Here is an 18,106-nt window from a genome sequence, read left to right on the forward strand (position 1 = left end):
GAGATTAGAGATTTCATAACACATAATTTTCTATATCTTGTCCCATTATCATCATCATCATCATCATCATTCTAGAACATATGTTGAGCTCAAACATGATGACATATATTAAACAGATTAACCTCCCAAATGCCTACCTGCATGGATTTGGAAAATATCAATCAATCATGTTAAACCCAAATCGCACTTTTCTCATGTGACATACTGAAAGCCTTGGATCAAGGCAACCAGATAGATGCAGTGTTTCTTGATTTTCAAAAAGCATTTGACTCAATACCATACCTATGCTTATTATCAAAAGTCTGATTATATGGGGTATCAAGTGAAATCTATGAGTGGACTGAGAACTTTTTGGTAGGAAGGAGACAGCATGTTACCTTGGATGGAGAGTCATCATTAGATGTAGAAGAAACTTTGGGTGTGCCACAGGGGAGTGTGTTGGGACCCTTGCTTTCATGTTGTATATTAATGGCCTTACAGACAACATTAATAGCATGATCAGGCTTTTTGCAATTGATACAGTTATCTATAATGAACTACTACATTAGAGCAGTTGCATAATTATTCAGTCAGATCTTGATAAGATTACAACAGGGTGCAGATATTGGGAACTTGCTCTAAATGTTCAGAAATGTGAAATTTTACACTCCACAAAATGATAAAAATGTTATGACTATAATATCAATGAGTCATTGTTGGAATTGGTCAAATCAGTAAAATAAATACATAAGTATAACATTTTATAGGGATATGAAAAGGAATGGTAGCATAGTTTCAGTTGTGGGTAAAGTAGGTGGTAGTCTTCTGTTTATTGGTAGAATACTGGGGAAGGGCTATCTGTCTAAAAAAGAGATTGCATACAAATCACTTGTGTTTCCCATCCTAGAATACTGCTCAAGTGTGTGGAACCATTCCAGATGGGACTAACAGGGGCTATTGAACATATACAGAGAATGGCAGCACAAATGGTCATAGATTTGTTTAATCCATGGGAGAGTGTCACAGAGATACTGAAGAAAATGAACTGACAGACTCTTGAAGACAGACATAAACTATCCCAAGAACGTCTATTAACAAAGTTACAAGAATCGGCTTTAAATGACTACTCTAGGGATATACAACAATCCTCTATGTATTGCTCACATAGTGATTGTGAGGATTACATTAGAATAATTACTGCAGGCACAGGGGTATTCAAATAATCATTAGTCCCACACTCCATATGTGAGTGATAACCCTAACAACTGGTACAATGGGACTTACCCTCTGCCATGCACCTCGAAGTAATTTGCATGGCATGTATGTAGATGTAGATGTAGACATCATCATAATCATCATCTTGAATAGTTTCCAGACCCAGGGTGTGTCAGTTGCTTAGAATGTAAGCCTCACCATTTAGTATTGTTTTCCTGGCATTTTTCTATGTTCACTCTGATCCAGTCCTTGTATCTTTTTTCAACAGACTCTTCCACACTTTTCAGCTCTCTGTACCTTGGTCTTTCTCTTGGTCATTTCAATCACATCTCCATTTCATGTATCTTCTTGGGAATCCTCTAGTTTACCATTCTCTTTAAGTGCCCATACCATCTTGACTGTGATGTTTCTATCCTGCTCTGCTAGGGTTCCTCTTTCTCTATTTCCCTTACCCTTTCATTCCTCATCCTGGTCCTGTCTCTCCTTGTTACTCCTATCTTTATTCTGAGGAACTTCATTTCACATGCCTGTACTCTGCTTACATCTCTTTTCTTCATTACCCATGTTCAGATGTATAGGTCAGCACTGGGATGTAGTAATTTCTTTTTGTGAGATGTCTTTATTCCAAACCAGGCTCCTAACACTTTGATGGAATGCTTCTGCCCTGTCTGCCATGTTCACTGATCTCTTTCTCATTTCTTTCATTTACTTTGTCACATTTTCCAAGTACTTAACACATTCCACCTTCTTCAATTGTTCACCTTCAATCCTTATTCTGCTAGTTGGTCTATCTTTCTCTCAAGTTGCAATCGGGATCTCAGATTTATTTACATTAAATTTTATTCCATACTGTCTCACAGTTTCTTTCCAAGCATCCAGCTGTTCCTGAATCTCCTCCTCCTTGTTTCCCCAGTTCATCTGTGAACACCTTTGCTTTCATCTTGTCTTTTCCAATTTTTTCTGCCACCTTAGTCGTTAACTCATGCAAGACCATAACGAAGAGGAGAGGTGACAATAAACAGCGCTGTTTCGTATCACTTGTTTACTGGGACCAATGCACCCTTTTATGTCCCCCTTTCACATGACTCAGATTTTCACAGAACATTTCCCACTCTGCTTGTTGTGTCTTTTCTCATCCCCTTCTTTTCTAGTGCTTCCCAGACCTTTCTTCCATAGATACTATCAAATACCTTTTTTTTTTTTTTTTTTATTGAGAAAGGCCGTATAACAAGGTCTTCCCCTAATTCATAGTGGTGCTCCTTGAGCTGCATCATGAAAATTTGTCAACAGTCCCATGCATATCATTATTATCTGTTAGAACACAGTAACATATGTACACCTATTGGAGCACCTGAGCTCCTTTAAGGCATGAAAAGTGTACTATCTGCCTTAATACCCTTTGTAACAGGTGTATTGGAAGTATTCTGAAGTTTATCAGTTGACCATTTTATTCTTTCATATGTTTACATATCATAGTAAACTCCACTAGCTGATACAGCAATTTCTGTACATAAACCAGGGGACAATGACTTTTTGCATCTGTGACATGCCATAAGTCAGACTGTCCTCTGGAACAGATAATCTCGAAGATTTCCTTGCTAAAATAATTTGTCACAAGACATGGGCTAACATGATTCTTCTCAGGATCTTCCTGCTATAAACTTTGGACCAGTTACCAGGATATACCAAATCAACATTGAAGGCATAAGTAAATCCAAACATCAAGTCTTACAGAAGATTTTATCAAAATATAACATCAATGTTGTTGTTGTTCAGGAAACTCATACTGAAATTGAAGAGCAAATGAATCAGAGAGGAAAATTTCCTGGGTTTGAATTACTAGGAGCTACGTACCACCATGCTTAAGGAGTGGCAACATACAAATGATCTTCAATCAAGAATGCACATCTATGCTCTGTATCTGATCTCAATGACATCCACAAAGTTGTCATGAAAATAGGAAACTAACAGTAATTAATGTATACAAACCACAGGCTATTTCTTGGCCTTCACAGGTCATCCCAGTATCACAACACCCCCACCATATACCTTGGAGATTTTAACAGCCATCAGCCATCATACTCAATGAAAGTATAAAGAAAGTGATGGAAATGGTGAAGCCAATCTAAATTGGGCAGAAGACAATAGGTTATATTTGATGTTTGGTGCAAAGAATAAAGGAACATTTGTATCAACAGCTTGGAGACAGGAATATAATCCCAATCTATGCTTTATAACAACTAATGAAAATAAATTACCCCTCCAAAGTTCATATTATAAGACATCCCTCACAGCCAACACCATCCAATCTTAATAGAAATGGGGCAAACATCCCACTTGATCCATTTTTTCTACAACTTGGATGGAACTTCAAAAAAGTGAAGTGCTAAAAATATGGACAAATGTCTTGGTTGGAATCCTCCAAAAACAAAAAGCTATGAGAGGCTTGTTGGAGCTATGATAAGTGCAGCAAAGAAGACAATCCTTAGGGGTTACCAGAAGCAATAGATTCCAGGTTGGAATGAAACTACTGAGAAACAACATAATGAATTTCCAAAAAATTGGAGACCCAGAAATAATGGATTACCTACTTCATAACCTCAATACAGCCAGGCAAATTAGGTAGACTGTTGAGTCACTCAATTTTCAAACATCAAGTAGAAAAGCATGGTCATTACTAAGGAAGTTGGATAGAAACAAAGTGAAAGTAAGGAACAACACTCATATTTCAGCTTCTGTCCACATCAAGAGCATCAAGGGATAAAACTCATATAAGATTCATCAGATGCAAACTTACATAGTTCAAAACGAACACAAAGAAACAATCTGACTTCTCAAGAACTTCCTCTATACCTGAAATTTCTGCTGCTCTTAAAACTCTTAAACCTGGAAGGCTCCCAAGAAGTGATGTAATCCACCTAGAATTTCTTCTGCATAGTGTGAAATATGCAAAAATATGGCTGACGGATTTCTTCTCTGACATTACGATATCTGGTTCAGTCCCACAAAAAAATGAAGCAATCAAAAATCATAGCAATACTCAACCCCAACAAGGCCAACCAGCCTAAGAACTACTGCCCAGTTTCACTATCAAGCACTATTTATAAATTCCTAGAAAGAATTCTATATAATTGGATTAGTCCAGTAAGCTATCAGAACCTTCCTCTTGAGCAAGCTGCTTTCTTTCCAGGATACAGTTTCACAGATCAACTCTTATTGTTAACAACATTTATTGAAGCAGGTTACCAAATGAAGCAGAAAACATCAGTTGCTTCCATCAACCTAAGTGCAGCATATGACACAGTTTGGAAGCATGGGCTACTTTATATATTATGGCAACTTGCCCCATCCAAACAGACAACAAAACTAATTGACAATATGTTGACTGGAAGGACATTTACTGTAACTACAGAAAAATACACTAGCTGCCCAAAAGTACTGAATAATGGCTTCCAACAGGGATCCATCTTTGCTCCTCTCTTGTTAAATCTATATATGTATCTGATATCCCTCCAACACAGTCCAGAAAGTACAGCTATGCAGACGACTGGGCAATAGCTACTGAACACAAAACTTCTGAAAGAACTGAAGAAATTCTAACTTCTGATCAACATATCTTAAGCTTCTGTTTCTGCAAATGGAAGTTACAATCAAACTCAAATAAAACAGAAGTTTCATGTTTTCATCTGTCCAATAGATTGTCACACGGAGCCCTCAGTGTCTATTTTGAAGAAGATAAACTTCATCATAATATATCTTGGGATCACATTAGCTAGGACACTTTCTTTTAAGGAGCATTTGACATGAACATCTACTAAGCTCAAAACCTGAAACAACTTTCTCCATAAATTCTGCGGCTCTTGTTGAGGATCATCATCAGACACTCTCCAGGTATCAGCACTTGATTTGGTATACTCAGCAGCAGAGTACTGTTCATCTGTCTGGCCTAATAGTCCACACATAAAAAAGATATGTGTACAATTTAATGAGGCCATGCAGATTGTTAGTGGGCCAATATGATCTACTCCCACATAATCGCTACCCATCTTGTGCTACATTCCACCGCCTGATATCAGACAGAAGAGTGCACTACTGTGTGAATACCAGAAGATTGCTAATAACACTGACCTTCCATTAGAGGATGAGATATTCCCCATGGAGCAAAAAAGACTAACATCAAGACATCCCACTCTCATCACAGCCAGGACTCTCATGGAAACTGAATTCAAGCCCATCAATGAATGGAAATTCTGCTGGTAACAAAACTGTTCTCTACAATACCTGACAATTTGCACTATCTAGAATCACATCTGAATGGGCCATGGATGATGTGCAGACACTCTCTACAAGTGGAGAAAATCTTTATCATCATCCTGTGACTGTGATGCTGAAGACAGACAGTTGCTCATGTTGTATTGACATGTCTTGCACGTGCCTACAAGGATCCTTTTGAAGATTTCCTCGTAACAACAAGTCATGTTATAAAATACATAAAAGATCCTGATATCCACCTACAGCTGTTGTTATTTGTGTTATTTTATGCTGGAGAGCTGTGCTTAAATGTTGATGTGTAGTAGTTTTATAATCTTTGTATATGTATTGCCATATGATAAATAATAAATAAATACATCTGCATAAACTAAAAAGGGAGACTTTCAGCATAAAAATGCAAAAGAATGTGATGAAACAAAAGACAATAATACTATATTCTGCACCTAGTATAAGTGTAATCAAAGTTGTCATATGATTTGTATATAATACCTGAAAGGAAATGCTAATAAACACAAATCTTTATTGCAATAAATACACCAACAATTATGTTTACACTGATGCTTAAATCTCCTGCAATTGTGGCATAATTAACAATGTGTAAGTCACTGAATTCTTAGGATTGTGAAGACACATGGGAAAAACTTGTAAAGTCACATACTAATAGCCACCTGCAAATGCTGAATAAAACTATCATTATGATTACAATGTTGCTCACAGTCAGAAAAAGGATGATATACTACGGCTTGATACTTTGCATACTTTCATTCCTTGTTGATACATAGAATAATATATTAGAATGGTTCAGTTCAGGCCTGAAGAATGGTTTTAGCTGAAAAATGAGATACATGGTGTTATTTATATACCTTATTAGGCCTATACAGAGTTAATTTTCTAAAGTAGTTACACACATAAACACTTGCATATTCATTTAACACAAACTTGTTTAAGTGTAATATGGAGTGCTCACCCTCTGACTGCATATAAGTAACTGTTTAAAATATTATCCATACCAACAACAGTCTCTCAATATATTTGCCCTCTTATGAAGTTTGCTTTGAAGAACCAAGCGTAATTTTAAAATATCAGTAGCATTAATAAATATTGTATAACACTAGGAACAATAGTAACCTTCAATATCCACAACTCAATCTTGTGCATGCACAGAAAGGAGCAAAATTATGCAGCCACAAAAATATTTTGGCATCTCAGTAGTGCATTAAAAGTGTTGGCACTGACCTATAATGAAAGTTTAAAAAAAATTGAAACAATTTCTATTTGACAACTACTCCTACTCCATATATGAATGTCAAAGTAGACAATATACATGTGGTTGGGATACATTTATCAAATTTTGTTTTAGATTATGATTAAAAAATATCCAGTTATATAACTAGCCAACATGGAGTGGGTACACTCCTGGAACTGTGGTTAGAAACTTTAAAAACAAATGTAGTGTTGCATGTGCATTCTGTTTGCGATGAGAGAAAGGTGCAGCTGACCTGGCACAAGCTTTTTGACAGCTGAGGAGACATGGAGGCTGAGCTAGGCAAAAATTAGTAGTCACACAAGTGTTGCAGTGTCATCAATAGATGGTGCCACCATCTGAGCATCAGTGATTCGTGAATGCCCGGAGTATGAGAATTATACCAGTATATCTCACTGAGCACTATTGAGCTATCATAACAGACTATTGTATACATTACATATATTAAATTATTGGCTGGAATGTGTATTCTGTGCAGAAAAGCCTGAATTTTTGCCTAAATAATAAGCAAAACACAAATTAGTGGCAGCATTACCAACAAGGTTGATGTTTGAACTGTATGAGTCATATTTGGGTGAAACTCATAAATCAGGTTCATTTGCAGTTGGTGAATGCAGCAGTGAAGACTTGTCATTAATGAAGTGCCTCATTTTTTAACAATAAGGCTGTACATTCATGAATTATACTCGCATTTTGCAGGCATTTGGCAGTGTTATTCCATAACAAAAATAAAGTCCACAATATAATGAACAGTATGTAACAAAAAAGACTGTTTAAACACTAATGGACACTTTTATTTTCATCCTTTAACATGCATACATACACAAGTACATCAATAATTGTATGTAAAAAGTTTATATTTATTCACAGTCTGTATAAGATATAATGTTTCTATAAATATGCACTTGTGCTTTTCTATTGTAATATTGTACTTCTATATTGATGAGTTTTGCTGCATCATATTATTGTTAGTGTTCATATGTGGCAATGAGGTCTCACTACAAAATTTACTGGGCGAAACTCTTGAGAACAGGAAAAGCAATTAATTACAGCTCCATATTCACAATGTTTGATACCACAATCTCTATTTCCAATGTATAATATTCATTCCAACATGTTATTGAAATTCATTAGTTTCCTGTGTCACATACCCACAGGTATATGAAGCATTACTGATCTTGTCCTTGAAAACTTGTGAAAACATGTGGTGATAACAATTGAATGAAGTTTCATTATTAATGCTTGGTGATGTAATGTATCTGCAATGCCTCCAATGTGAAGTTATTTTTAATGTAATCTTCAAGCCAGTGAACAACTAGATAATATTGCCTGGAAAAGCATATGTCATACTGCTGGATATATCCTTTAGTGGTTCCATGCAAATATGTTTTCCATTTAATGATTTCAGAATTTCAGGTTATTGAAGTATTGTGACTTCTGAAATTTTCCCGGCGTATTTCTTCTTCTAATAATTTCCGGGTATGCAGCCGGATCCCGTCGACATTCTGCCACGATATTTCAGCCCAGAGACGTCCGGCCATCATCAGGTGAGTACACAACTACTGAAGAGCCCAGGTGCAGTCGCGGTATTTATGCCGAATCTCGCGCATGTGAAATGTACTGGCATCCTACAGCGCATGCGTCAGGTGTTGACATGCGCAGCATAGCCGAGTTGTACGTGCTGCCCTCGGTGGTGGAAATAAAGGTTCATCTAGTCATTGAGTATCGAATGACACTGTCGATTCCGCTGTGATTGTATAATTTTAATAACAGGATTCCAATTTTTATCCAGCTGAAAGCCGTTGTCACGATTTATAAGATTATTGGCAAGACGTATTTCCACTGATTCCTTGATTATGGAATCCCAAAAACCGGAAACCGGGGATAAGATTTTTGTTACATTGTATTCCATTGAATGTCCCAAAGAAATACAGTGCTCTGCTACTGCCGATTTTGACGGTTGCCGCAGACGGGTGTATCTTTCATGTTCTATACATCGTTCATGGACAGTTCTTGTCGTCTGGCCAATATATGCAGCGCCACATTCACAGGGAATTTTGTAGACGCCTGCCTTCTTCAGTTGTAAATCGTCTTTAACGGATCCAACCAGGGCCCGGTTCTTTGCTGGTGGACGGAAGATAACCTTGATTTTATTTTTCTTCAGTAATCGGCCTATTTTCGACGACACATTCCCGGCGTATGGAAGGAACGCAGTTGATTTAAAGTCATCATCTGCGTCCTCAGTGCGTTGCTTCTTGTTATGATAGTTGCGCATGGCCTTCCTTATTTGGCGAGAAGTGTAGCCATTCTCTTTGAAAACCTTCTCCAAGTGTTCTAATTCTGCGTGGAGGTTTTCATCATCCGATATTATATGCGCTCGATGTATTAAGGTACTGAGAACACCGGCTGTTTGTGCTGGGTGATGGCAGCTTGACGCCTGGAGATACAGATCTGTGTGAGTCGCTTTCCTGTACACAGAATGTCCTAATGACCCATCATTTTTACGGCGTACTAGCACGTCTAGAAATGGTAAAGTGCCCTCTTTTTCAATCTCCATCGTAAATTTGATGTTCTCATGTAATGAGTTTAAGTGATGAAGGAATTTCTCCAGTTCCTGTCTGCCATGAGGCCATACAGCAAAAGTATCATCTACGTACCGCCAGAAGACCGTAGGCTTTAAAACAGCAGACTCAAGTGCTTTCTCCTCAAAGTCCTCCATAAAGAGATTAGCTACCACAGGCGACAAAGGGCTCCCCATGGCGACGCCGTCTGTTTGTTCAAAGAATTCGTCATTGAATAAAAAGTACGTTGAGGAGAGTATATGTTCAAACAAGGCCGTCATTTCTGCACTGAATAAGTTACCAATAAGATGTAATGATTCCATTAAAGGCACTTTGGTAAAAAGTGAGACCACATCAAAGCTGACTAATAAATCCGAGCTGCTAAGCTTAACTTCCTTCAAGCGACTGACAAAATCCTCGGAATTACGTATATGGTGGCAACACTTACCCACATACGGCTTTAGTAACGAGGCCAGATATTTTGCTGTAGAATAGGTCGCAGCACCAATATTACTCACTATTAATCGTAGTGGGGCACCATCCTTGTGTATCTTCGGAAGACCGTAGAGTCTTGGTGGTACTGCATTGTGTGGTCTCAATCTCTTGATAACTTCTTCAGGTAGAGAACAGTCGTTCAAAAGGGTAGTAGTTTTCCTTGATATTCGGCTTGTTGGGTCCTTTTCAATTCTACGGTACGTAGAATCATTTAGCTGACAATATATCTTCTCGTTGTAGGCTTCTCTTGTCAGAAGAACTGTGGCGTTACCCTTATCCGCAGGCAGTACGACTGTGCTAGTATCTTCTCTCAGGCTGCGGAGAGCAGCTCTTTCAGCTGGCGAGATGTTACTCCGTTGTGGCGCACATTTCAACAACGTTCGGCAAGATTCACGTCGAATTTCGTCTGCAGAATCCACAGGGAGACATCTAATGGCTTCCTACACATGCCTCACTGCCTTTAACGGATTTCATCAGTTCCATTGAGGAACAATGGAAAATGTGGGACAGAACAAAATGATACTTATTATAAAGGCTAACTGAAATGTAAAAAGCATTACAAAGCCAACCTTAAACTTGCCAAACAAGCTGCCTACGAAAATTACATAGAAGGAGCCCCAAACAAATGCAAGGCTGCTTGGGACATTATAAAACAAGTACATACTTGTACTTCTACTTGAGCCAGAAGAGCTCAATAAATACTTTACAACTACGGTAAATGAATTAAAACCAAAAATGCAACCATTAAGACATACCAGCAATTGATTTCATTGGGACCCTGTCACCCACAGATATAATAAATACTGTTAGAAAATTTTCAAACTCAAAAAGTGTGGCCTACTATTGGCTACCTAACTGCACAATAAAAAGGACAATACACCTCATTTGCAATCCACTTGCTTTTATTATGAACAAATGCCTAGAAGTTTGAGTTTCCCTGGTCAGCTCAAAATTTCCAAAGTTATATCTATATACAAAAAGGGAGAAACACATCTCCCTGAAAACTATAGACTAGTGTCTATTGCACCAATCTTTTCCAAAATATTTGAAGCAATTTTCCACAAACAGCTAAGCAACTATTTTGAAAAGTATGACCTCCTCTGTAATAGACAGCACAGTTTTTGACAAGGGAAAAATACCATCTCTGCAGTCCTTGAAATAGTTAATCAGACATTTACTACATTTGAAAATAAACAAAGAATCTCACTTGATGATTTGCCATCTTATGTTGGAGCTGAGTCAGTTATCTGCTATGCAAATGATACAGCTTTAATCAGTACAGATCGAGATTTATCAAAGCTACACCAGAAGTCACAGGACACACTCACCTTAACACTAAACTGGTTCTCAGCTAACAAACTTTTATATAATCCAGAGAAAACTCCACATCTGCAGTTGGTACTGGCTAAAGAGGTAGAACCAAAATCCATAAGACTGCCTGGAGTACACATTGATTCCAAACTTAACTGGCAACCCCATATCAACCAGGTCTGCAAAAAGTCATCAAGGGTGTCCTATCTCGTCTGGAAACTGTCTGATCTAGTGAGTAACGAATATCTCAGAACAGCTTACTTTAGACTTTTTCAGTCTCATAAACCTTATGAGCTGTTACTATCAGGCCACTCATGTCATGTCAGTAATGTACTACTGGTGTAGAAAAAGATGCTACAAATAATGTACAAGGTTGGTCCAAGGGAACACTATTGTCCCTTATTCATCAAAATGAAAATAAGGACACTGATAAATCTTTATATTTATGCATCACTGATACATGCTAAAAAGAACAGAACCAAAGTTAACAACAGGGAGAACATACACTTTCATGACACCAGAAACAAAGAGAGTATTCACATTCCTAGACATAGGCTGACAAAAACAGGCAACTCTCACAAAGTGAACTGTTTGAAATTATTTAACAAATTACCACACACTGCACTCAATACACCTTTCAACAATTTTTAAAGTAAACTGCACAAATGGTTAACAGACAATCCATACTACAATCTTACAGAATGCTTAGATACTTGTAACATAGAAAGTGAGTTTTAAGTCTATGATTGCAATACTGTGCAATTGATTTATGTAGCATAAATAATTTGTACTTGTAATGTAAACACTAAGTAATATAGTAATGTATTATGTATCTTGACATTATTATAAAGCCTATTTCGCTACATGTGGTCAATGGCAAATAAAGAATCTGAATAAAGAATCTGAAACCCCACTCCGCTCCACACCCCCACCTCACCCAAGCACACTCACTGTGGGCCAGTAAAGACTGAGCACAATGTAGTGAGACAGATGTGTGCATGTGAGTGAGTAGGCATGTGTCTGTGTGCACATTTCTCCTAAAGCTAGAAAAAGGAAGTGCATTCTGACAGCTAGCAAAGCTCAGTACCATCTGTTTGTGTGCCTATTGATGACGCAGCTCTTCTGCCTTTTGGTGAGCTGTCTCCTTTATTTCTAAATAATTTGTAGCTTAACAATTTATTTTTAATGCAGAAGCATGTGGGGGCTCATGAGCTAAAAGTTTACTCAACAGTTATTTCATGGAATGAACAAGATAGCCACAAGTGTAGCTTCAAATTTTTATTTTGTTATATTGCATATGTGCACCCGGATCTGCGATGGTTAACAGTGAACTCTGTAGTCAGTGTAGGATTACATGTGAAGCCAGTTCAGTGATCTGCATAAACACGTTGGAGTGGCCATCAGCATAAATGTGTGACAATATTTCGAGCTCTGACCAGCCAAAGGAAATTGCAGGCCCAACTGACGCCATATGCCACATCACATCATGGCACACTTTGCCGGCACATGGTAAGCAGTCCAGGCTAGCAGTTGGCAGCTTTTCTCATGCATTGGGACACTTTGTGCTGCAGTGGACCAGCCTACTACAGCAGCAGTAGAGTCACACTCACAACAAAATGGTAAATGTTTGCAGTGTGCGCATTAATTTTTCTGTATTTCAGCTATCTTGTTAGCCATAGAGATGGAGAAGGAAAGCAAAACATGCCGAGTAATTTCAGATCCATGATTAGTGCTAGCCTGCTTGCAAAAGTAGAAAGACAGGAAGAAATAAGTGAAGCTGGTACTACAACACTAACTTGCCGTGAAACAAGCTAATGTTACCCTCTGAGAGGAATTCAAAAATTGACAGTGCATGGGTCTAATGGACAAAGGTATGGGACTACATTCTGAATATGGTGAAATTAACAGAAAAACTAAATGGGCTTTAACCTTGGGAGTTAATGAAAGTGGTAAAATCATAAGGGAATGTAAAAAAACTGAATGGTTGCCAGCACAATTAGGCTCATTAATTTGGAAATATATGTTTAAGAAAATTGTATATTGGTTATTGAAGTTACTTTCATTGATGTTCCTGGCCGAGCGGTTCTATGCGCTTCAATCTGGAACCGAGCGACCGCTGTGGTCGCAGGTTTGAATCCTGCCTCGGGCATGGATGTGTGTTATGTCCTTAGGTTAGTTAGGTTTAAGTAGTTCTAAGTTCTAGGGGACTGATGACCTCAGATGTTAAGTCCCATAGTGCTCAGAGCCATTTGAACCTATTGATGTTTCCCTTTGAATACCACATAGGATACATACTGACACAGTGCACTCTGAACTGAATAATAACATAAGTACACAGTTTGAACTCCTCTTCACATCAGTTTTCCTAGGCAACAGTAATACTTCAATTTTTCCTTATAAGTGGAGAATATGAAGGGAACCCATAAACTAGTATAGTTTCACTAGTCAACACTCTCTGGTTATCGCAGTAGAAAAGACTAATTCAAAAAGCTAATCATTCACTTCACTTGGAGTAGTTCATAGTTTACTTTGTAAGACAGAAATGCCACACTGTGCTTAATCAGCTTCAAAAATAAGGAACCATCCATAATTGAAATCAAAACAACACTATTTTCGAAAATGAGATTAACTTATTTGCCTTTTTATCACCTGCGAAGCAAATATTTTAGACAATAATATTTACACAATCTTGCACTGTATTCCTACAAAACTATATGTTGTAATATAAATCCTATCTAACTTCACTCTTGTGGTTTTAACTTTAACTTTTACTACTTCTTTTACATAAGACAAAAAATCACTTTTAAAGACTTGAACGCAAGAATTGTTCATTTAAATCAGGATACTGATACTCAGTTTTATTAGCACTTAGGTGAGGAACCCGTATACGTTTGTAATCAGCATAGAAAATATGGTTCTGGACACAAATTTGTTTTTATGCTTATTATTAAAACACACACACAAATTAACTGGTCCATGCCCATATACCTTACTGAATGTATGTAGTTAGTGAAGCAGTGGTGAAGATTGGTGGCAAGCGACATGGTGGCTAACTGTATTCATGGCTCTCGATGTTCGAATGCTCCATAAAATATCTTCTTGGCGTCAGATTTTCACCATATTAGAGCCATTCCTTTTTGCCAAGAATACCAAATAATAGCCAGATCCACATCTGAGGCAAATCCTTTGTAAAGCAGCTTCCAATTGCCTCTCTTAGCATCGTTGAAGTGTACCGTGCTACGTCTAGCCACATACTGGCTATCATTCACACCAAGGAGCTGCTCAGTTCGACTGCCAAACCCACCTTTTCCATCATGCCATGCTGCTTCCATTGTGGAGGGACTCCCCTATATCTTTTATGTATTGCAAATACAAGTGCCGTAGCATGAACCAGCTTTCAATAAACATTTTCTTTTTATGAACATACACATATTAAAATAATTTATTATTTTAACAAATCCTTTTGCTTTTTTCAAATAGACATTAGAAAAAACTAATTTTCCTGTCACAAATCAAGGACTTTAAATAACAAAGAATACACGCTCCATAATTGCAGATACACAGTTACATAATATAAACCTACTTTTAATCTATATAAGTGTTGCAGTACAGTAAAACTGATTGAAATAATTAGACTATTGGAAAGGATCAACAATAAAGTGGAAACCTGGAGAGACAAATGGAGGAGTGATTTGAAAAAAGAAACTGGGAGTATAGATGCTAAAGCAGGAGCAGGATGAGGTAGAACAGAAGCTGCAATCAAAAGTTGATGCATTCAAGACTGAATTTAAGAATAAACAGATTCGAGTGGGCAGAAGAGTGATGATGGGGATGTGGAGTCTCTGACTGAAATGGATGAAGAGGTTATGGCTGGCAATGGTGAATCAAAATTTGTAGTGAGAAGCTAAATGACAGGTTCAGATGGCAATTTAAGGGAGCTGTTTGAAAATGTAGTGGTGATTATTTGTGGGCAGGTACTGGTTTCTGTATCAAATTTTTTTAGGTGGTGTTAAATTAGATGAAATGGAATCTGCTTTAGTGGAATTCAGTGTTAATTATGTGGAGGCAGTTGAGTCTGAACTACTGGTGTTATGGGTGCTGGTGAACAAAAAAGTTGCATGCTTCAATGATATGGTTGGGATTCATCATGTGCAAACAGTGTATCTAGTATCAGATGTTTCTGGAGGTCTGCCAGTGGTAAACTGTAACAGATATCTTTGGTGGTGATGTTACTAATATGCATGTAGCTGTAGATAATGATCCTTCTGTGGAAGAAACTGTGGATGGTAGACTGAATACTAATGGGAAAAGGTTTGTTGCAATTAATAGTGAAGTTAGCTAGATGGACAGAAGCACAAGAAATTTTTGAAGCTAAGGATTGTTTTTGGAAATGTGGGGTGGTCTGTGATTCAGAACCATATGCCATACGATAAATTTTCATGATGCGTGCACAGATTCTTTTCTACAAAGTGTGAACAAGGAGCAGAAAATTATGTTTATGAAATGATTGAGGAATGATTCTGATCAGACCTGGAGAAGTAAAAGTCTAAACCATATTTTTTCTTATGTAGTGTTTAGGAAAATTTTTGTGAACAGAGGCTGGAGGGAAGTCTAAATGAATCAGATTTCCAGATTTCCAGATAACCACAGACAAATATGTCAGTACACATAACATGGACCGTGAATAGCAGCATCTGCTCATAGAAAGGCAGAAAGTTCAAGAGATTGTTTAGACATTGCCACTACACACTGTTCAAGGCTGTACAAATTATAAAATGCCTGTTCCAACAAAGGTCATTCAAAGAGCACAGGAAGCAACTATACCATGGGCAAAGACTGTGTAAGTATGGAAACAACTGTGGTCAACAGAACTGTCAAGATTAAGGAAGGATTCATGGAGCAAAAGAGAGTCCCAGCACCAAGCAAAGACAGCTCCTGAAGGACAGATAAGACTTGATCTGTTTTGTGACACAGAAATACAAGAAACAACTAAAGATAGCAAGGCAAGGCTACTGAACCAATTTTGTCAAAACCCAATTGCAAAATGACATCTGGGAACATCCACTGAAGATAGAAACAGGACAAGTTAGGACACCAACAGTTCCGTTAACACTAAAACAAGCTGATGACACAATGATTTGTGATTACCTGATCCACAATTTTTCCTGGTGGAGACTTCCTTCTTCCATTCAGTTAGACTACTAACAATCTCTGCCACCCTATATAATCTCTCGTGGAACTAAAGAAGCTTCTACATACATGCTTCTGGTACTACTCTTATGTGCCCTGCAAGAGCATGCATGCGGTAGATATTTGCACAGTGCATTCATACCCTTCAGTCCCAACCAGGCCCTTCAGTCCTGACTTGTTCTGACTCTGTTCGGCTGCAGTATGAGGTGGAAATTTGCACATATGTTGTCTCTGATCCCTGTCATTTGGCACAGCCCTGAGACAAGATATATTAAGTCCACTTGGTCAGCTCTCCTCCCCCTCAGTTTCAGTCAGCGCAGTCTCCAAGTATATTTAGGTCATGTTTTTGCTGGAAATGGTCTTTGTATGTAATATATTCATCAGTTTCTTTGAAAACCTGTGTGTAGAGGTCTTGGTGAAATCAATGTCATCAATTTTGTATGTTCTATTGATATAAGGTGTCATTACAATGACTCCAACACTGGTTTTCTTGAAAGATGCCTGGTAATCACTTTATTTGTCACATATTCATGTGTAAATATGGAGAACCGTGTCCTGATGCATAACTTTCAAAGTAATTTCTGAATTCATGAGAATACTATTCTCATACTGAATGTAATATAATCAGGCCAAAGTTCCAATTTATACTTCTTGATGCACATTTTTCTTAGTGAACTGAAGGAAATATTAAGTTAGCAGAAGATATAATATTGGTGACTAATTGAACAACTGTGATAATATACTATATAGATTTTCTACTTTATACAGAATATTTTATACTTTTTATTAGATGTGATGTAGATGGGACAGTTTGTACCAGTTTTGAAAGGGGTGGGTATTGTGGATAAAAGGATGGTTTATGAGAACCCATACATCATGACTAACACAAAACACACACCACAACCCTCACAAACAAGTGTGCCTGATTCTTCATCATTTGCTAGAAGCAAGACATGTTTCTGATATCTGTGTAATAGAGATGTGATTGTTAAACCAACTATGTTGTAAATGCAACTTAATGGTGTCTAATGGGAGATGACATGGGTGACTTACAAGAAGTCAATTATTTACGTGAGAAATGACAAGTTGTTCTTTATGGAAGTTGAAATATACTGAGAGTGAACTAAAAGTATTTCTTCAAGTACCTACATCTGAATGGACTGAGGTGGTTTGAACACCATTTATCCTTATTAATCCCTGTGCATCCTTACTCAGTGGCATATGGTTCAGTAAAGCTCAACACAAAAAAGGGAGTGAGACTATTATCTTGTAGTATTCATAATGCTTACTGTGTCTCTAAACTGAATGTTGTTAGCTAAAACAGTTGTGTTGCTGGTTAGTCACTATGAAAATATTCAGTCACAAAATTGTAAAACATGTTTTTTTAATGATGTGAATAATAAACAAGAATAATTTTTAATTAGATGCTCAGCATCTAACACCACAAAATAATAAGGCTTCTAGAAGACCATCATCTTTGAATCTGATTTTAGTAACTAGGCACTGCCACAAACAGTTTTACTGATGAAAAGATACTTAAACATATTTTCTTGAAGACTGTTCACATAATACTGATACTACTTCCTCCAATTTTGAGGATATACAAATGACACAAATAGTTGCAAATTGTCTCTGTACCACTTTGCATTGAAACTACCATGAGCTGATGAAAATATGATAACCACCAATAGCTTACTCTATGGGGATTTACAACCATATTCCAAACCTTCAGATATTCTTAACTGTATCTGACAACTTCACCATGAGGCAGAAAGTACCAAGACTCAGACTTGGAATACAAATTCTTCAAGCCTTCTCC

Source organism: Schistocerca cancellata, chromosome 1 (genome assembly GCF_023864275.1).
Source record: "Schistocerca cancellata isolate TAMUIC-IGC-003103 chromosome 1, iqSchCanc2.1, whole genome shotgun sequence".
In the NCBI taxonomy this organism is placed as follows: Eukaryota; Metazoa; Arthropoda; class Insecta; order Orthoptera; family Acrididae; genus Schistocerca; species Schistocerca cancellata.